This window comes from Labeo rohita, unplaced genomic scaffold (assembly GCF_022985175.1).
Source record: "Labeo rohita strain BAU-BD-2019 unplaced genomic scaffold, IGBB_LRoh.1.0 scaffold_1881, whole genome shotgun sequence".
In the NCBI taxonomy this organism is placed as follows: Eukaryota; Metazoa; Chordata; class Actinopteri; order Cypriniformes; family Cyprinidae; genus Labeo; species Labeo rohita.
In genome coordinates this window covers 1-5967 of record NW_026128090.1, presented here as the reverse complement: position 1 = coordinate 5967, position 5967 = coordinate 1, and the positions used below count along the sequence as shown (strand labels likewise).

Genomic DNA, 5967 nt, shown 5'->3' with positions numbered 1-5967 from the left:
ACGCAGACACACTCTGTCAGTTTAAATCTAGATTAAAGACCCATCTCTTTAACCTTGCTTACACATAACAAATCAACATATTCTTATAATTCAAATCCGTTAAAGGATTGTTAGGCTGCATTAATTAGGTCAACCGGAACTGGGAACACTTCCCATAACGCCCGATGTACTCAGTGCATCGTCAGAAGAATGGCATCTACGCTAATATTAGTCTGTTTCTCTCTTATTCCGAGGTCACATTAACCACCAGATCCAGTCCGTATCCAGATCAGATGGTCACTGCAGTCCCCCGGATCCAGTCCGAACCCAGCCCAGATGGTGGATCAGCACCTAGAGACGACCTCTACAGCCCTGAATGTCAGCGGAGTCCACATCAACTAGATGAGCCCCAGAGACGGATCCACAGTGAAGACCACATCACCTAGACAGCTGTCGGCACAAGACCACGGGAACTTTGGCCAGAGGAGAACTGGCCCCCCGACTGAGCCTGGTTTCTCCCAAGGTTTTTTTCTCCATTTGTCACCGATGGAGTTTTGGTTCCTCGCCGCTGTCGCCTCTGGCTTGCTTAGTTGGGGACACTTTCTCTTAACACAATATTGCATTTTATTTTATTGTTTTTGATTAACTACCTTTACCTAAAAAGTGAGTGTTTACTGTTGCCTTTGGCATTGTTGATGTACTGTTTCCTATTTAATACTGTACAGCCGCCTTGTCACAATTCTGTATTGTTAAAGGCGGTATAAAAATAAAGGTGACTTGACTTGACTTGACTTGACTTTCAAATTCTAATAAATAAGCTAATAAAACAAAATTGTACAAATAAAGTGCAGCAGATCCAAAGAATGCAATGACTTTGGCAACTTTAAGATTTAAAAAGTATACTATAGCAAAGCTATTGCTTTCCTTATTCAAACTGATTTTTTTCATGAATATATGGTTGATCTGAAGAAAGAAAGCTGAATTATGAGCTATATCACACTCATAGACACTAAAGGTGTAACAATACACTAAGCTCAAAAGATGAGACAAAATACAGATACTTGGTTCACTAGAACTAGACAATGTTTTAATACTATTTTAAAAAATGTTCACTGACAAAATATTTGTCTTTTAAATCACAAAAAAGCAAAACAATGCAGTTTTATTCTGAAATGTTTTAACTAATCTAGGGCCGTAACTAACAATTATTTTGGTATATCAAGTAATCTACGGATTATTTTAATAATTGAGTAATCTGATATTTTTAGTAATAAAAAAGCCTGTAGTAAGAAAAACAGGCTTTAGTAGGACTATATTTATATATAAACTAACGATGAGGCAATAATAATTGGCACAAATAAAGTATCGAAACCAAGTAATTACATGGTTTAATTGAATGACACTGTTAAAATGCATAATGTAATATGCCTATACATATGAACATAACCAACTTTAAGAACTCCACTTCCAGAACAACAATTTACAAATGTCATCCACAATGTTTATGTCTTTCTTTCTTCAGTCGTAAAGAAATTATGTTTTTTGAGGAAAACATTTCAGCATTTTTCTCCATATAATGGACTGCTATGGTGCCCTGATTTTGAACTTCCAAAAGGCAGTTTAAATGTGGCTTCAAATGATCCCAAATGCGGTTGTAAATGATCCCAGCTGAGGAAGAAGGGTCTTATCTAGCGAAACGATCGGTTATTTACATTAAAAAAAAACAATTTAAATACTTTTTATTCTCAAAACCCTTGCAGTCCTTGAACTCTGTGTACTCTGGCTGAAGACAGTTAGGGTATGTTGAAAAACTCTGACCGTATTTTCTCCCTCAACTTCAAAAATCATTTTAAATGATCCTACATCATTGCAGAAGTTCCAACCCAGTCTTTGCAAAGTGAACATGCAGAAAAAATCAAACACGAATTCGGCATGGTGCCGGAGAACTTTAACCTTGGTGGAATGCACTAGAATAGCTGGATTTTTGGTGAATAAAGTAAGTGAGCTTAGCAAGTTATGGTATTTTTATGCTTTAGTACACTCAAAAAAATCGTATACAGCACCTTTATGGGCATTTGTGTTGTGTGGTACATACCAAAGGCAGCGAGTCCCAGCATGGTACCAGAAAGGAATAGTTCCACTTGCTTCTGTGTCCACCACCTGCCTCTCTCATGTTGCCATTGATCCAGTTCTGATCTTGTTTAGTTTAACATAAGACATGAAATCTTAATGACATAAATCAATTGTTTGAATAGCATACACTTAAACACTTAAGAGATTAAGTCTTAGAACTGATATTAAATATCAGTAGTTAAATCATTTTAACACACTAATGCAAAGGTAGTTTAAGTGGCAGATCAGGTCAAATGCTGGAAAAGAAAACAAACCAGTTATAGAATAACACCATCTAAATGACTTTGTTAACTGGTTGCCATGAAGAAATAAGGTAATCAAAAGCAGCTTTTTAGCTAAATGTTCAAGTAGGTGTAATAGCGTTATGGCTACATGACCCAACTCATATGTATAAATATTTTTTATCTTTACACCTAAATTATTTTAGGCCCTCTTATAATACAGTACGTAAAATTAAATTATTTTAGGCCATCATGTAATATGTAAGATTAACTTACCTTCTCTTTAAAGATCAGAACAGACTGACAATATAAAGCTGTGAGTCATTTAATGATCACCCACCCTGAACTATTTATTCAGCACTAGTTAAACTGGTCCTGCAAATGCAAAGCAATTGGAGCCATTTTATTTGTTCAAATGTTTTGCAGTGTACTGCTTATGATTCAGTCAGGGATCTTGTTCCTTTTAATTGGCACTTTCTTTCTCCTTTCCATTTCACCTCTAGTCTAAATTTCTAATAAACCTGGCTTTGTACATTTATTTTAATGTTGTTGTCTTTGATCAATTGCTTATGCTCCTTTGTTTTGTGTTCACTGGAGAAAGCAATATTATGGACTCATATTTTAGCCTGAAGCAATGGTTTGAAGTTAAAATGTCTTAATGATGCAGCTTTTCTTTTCACAAGATGTTAATTCATGGATTGCTGTGTGGATTATTGTGATGTTTTTATCAGCTGTTTGGACTCTCATTCTGATGGCACCCATTCACTGCAGAGGATCCATTGGTGAGCAAGTGATGTAATGCTATATTTCTCCAAGTCTGTTCTGATGAAGAAACAAACTCATCCACATCATTTCAGCAAATTTTCTTTTGTGGGTAAACTATTTCTTAAAGTTGCCCTTCCAACAAAGAAAAGAATATAACAAAATTGAATCTCATTAACTTTATTGACAATGAGATATTTTAAAACACATCATTTTAGTGATTTAGATTCATTTCTGCTCTCTCAATGTCACTTTTTTGTCTGTGTGCCGAGCATAGCCGCCTTCGCTCTCTGATGTGTTTGAAGAGTGACCTGCATCCGCCAGTATTTGAGATACAGCCACATCAGACTCCCATTCCTGCCCTCATCTGTGTTCAGATACTCTGCACAACTGCGGTCATTCTTAAAAATATCCCTGAGACCTTCCTCCATCTCCAGATGTGCAAGAAGAGGCTCTTTGGCCGTAAGAAACCAGAAGGTCCTTCTCCATCTCCACTCTCCTCACACGGGGCACCAAAATACTGCAAAAGGCTCTCTGCCTCTCCACCAGCCTGTACTCTACATCCTTCAGAGCCAGTGAAGCCTTCCGCTCTCGCTCTTTCTCCTTTTCCAAGGCCTCGTGGAAGAGGGTGCCACCAGGTCCTGTGTAACGCAATCTAGTTCTCTCGTTTTCTAGAGCTTCACGTTCTAACCTCATACCTCGACGTTCCTCCTCCAGTTGCCGACTCTGGGAAGCCAGGGCTTGACGGTAGCCATGCGGCCGCTGCTTTTCTTTCTCTAGATCAAGCTCGAGGTGAGCTGTTTCTCTGAGGTTTTCAGAGAGCGTCTGTCTGTATTTCACATCCAGGTCCTTCTGGATTGTCTTTATGGTCTTTTCATACTTGTCCTTGGCCTCTTCGATTTCCTTTTGAGACTCCTTGGACCAGATCCATCCTAAGACAAAAGAAAAGTAAAATATAGCTACAAGCAATGATTACCGGGGTTCAAGCGCTTTAAGGCATATAAGCACATAGGAAAAAAAGACATTATGTAGCAAGCCTTTTTTTTTGCAAATACAGGTAATTTACTATAGAAATATTATGTTTTGTAACTTTTATGACTCTTATAGTAGCAGCTGTGGTCTGATCTCCTTAAAACTTTGCACGCTTGTTTACATGTGCTCACCAGGTTTCGTGAAGTTTTGAGTTTTCCTTTTGGCTTTATAGGATTTTGGGTCCATTTGGACAGGCCACTTTTCTAAACAACCCCCTTATAGATTTCCAAAGGGTAAATTTAACATTTTTTTAAAAAATTATTGACCTAGAGTGTCCAGAGAATTGTACTGTAGTTTTTTTCAGATTGAGCGAAAAACTTAGAACTAGTGCGCAAAAGGTTTTTTACATCTCAATCATTTAACAAACGATTTGATCGATAGCAGTGGTTCTAGAGGCAAAGTTGAGGAGAATGAGGAATTCTATTGTATGATACAAATATTGTGCGTATATGTGATTTCTTTCAAATTTCTCACAGACCTATGGGGCTGTGAGTCGAACAGGCCCACAGAGTTTCGTTCCAATCAGCCTCCGTTAACCTTGTCTAACAGGAGTTCAAACTTCGATGACCAATGGTGGCCGCGAATGTCCTTTTAGGCACTTGTGGCACTTTGGACCAAGGCTGTGCGCAACGATTTTCATGTTGATAGGACAAATGGTTGCATAGGTATAGCCATTTTTATGTTTTTACCATCTTATAGCGCCACCAAGTGGCCAAGCTTCATGATTTTTGTCCTGCGACCTCGGATTGAACTCTTACATAAGTGTCCTGAGTTTGGCAAAGATATCTCATTCCCTTCAGGAGTTACAGGCATTTTACTAAAAGTGGCCCTGCCCCTTTTGAGCGTTTTGCCATCCCTTTGCGACGGTGAGTCAAAAGTTATACTTTTTTGATAATTATTGATATTCACTCTCCAGAGAATCTTTCTGCATTGCTTTGGTTCTGATCAGATGAAAAACCTAGGACTAGTTTGCAAAAAATTCAAAATACCCGAAAAATTCACCAGGCTCACGATCGAATCTGATGCATGCATTTGTCTGGAGTGTGCCAAGGATTTCAATGACATGAGACACTTGAGTCTACGACTGACGGTTTAGGAGTTATGAGCAATTTTTTGCTATTGATCGCTGTAGTGCCCCTGTCAGGTCGATTGAGGCGAGCCTTGGTGACTTTGTCCATGGTGTGAGTACTACCATCCCTCCAACTTCTAAGTCTCCATGACTTTGGTCTGCATGCACTTCAATGGCCTCGTCTACTGACGCTACCCCCACAAAGCGGCGGCGCCGGCGGTGTGTGACGGGACAGAAGCGCGGCAAGCATGGAGGCATACGAGCTAGGCTAAGGGCTAACCCCACCAGCTCCTCCAACACTCATGCTCTCTAATGTTCACTCACTGGAAAATAAACTGGACTCATTTCAACTCAGTCGCTCTACGCTGCATGAGGCAAGGGATTGTTGTGTGTTTGTTTTCACTGAAACATGGCTAAACGACAATATTCCCGACTCCGCCATTTAGATGCACAGGCTAACCTGCTACCGAGCGGGCAGAGATACAGCACTGTCTGGTAAGACTCGCGGGGGAGGACTGTGTGTTTATATCAACAAGGGATGGTGTAACAATACTGTGGTAGTGACAAAACACTGTTCATCGCTGATGGAGTTTATGTTTGTGAAGTGTCGACCGCTCTATCTGCCGCGGGAGTTCATGGCCATTGTTATTGTCGCGGTTTACATCCCGCCGTGTGCAAACCCTAAGGACGCGCTTCGCAAGCTGTACAGCGCCATCAGCGAACAACAAAGAAATAACCCCGACGGCTTTTTCATCATTGCCGGTGACTTTA

The 5967-nt window shown here is 39.7% G+C and overlaps 1 pseudogene; it reads right to left on the bottom strand.

Annotated features, from left to right (window-relative positions):
* Positions 1 to 3322: 3322 nt before the first annotated feature.
* Positions 3323 to 5454, bottom strand: LOC127159055 (coiled-coil domain-containing protein 127-like; annotated as a pseudogene).
* Between the last annotated feature and the right edge of the window lie 513 nt (positions 5455 to 5967).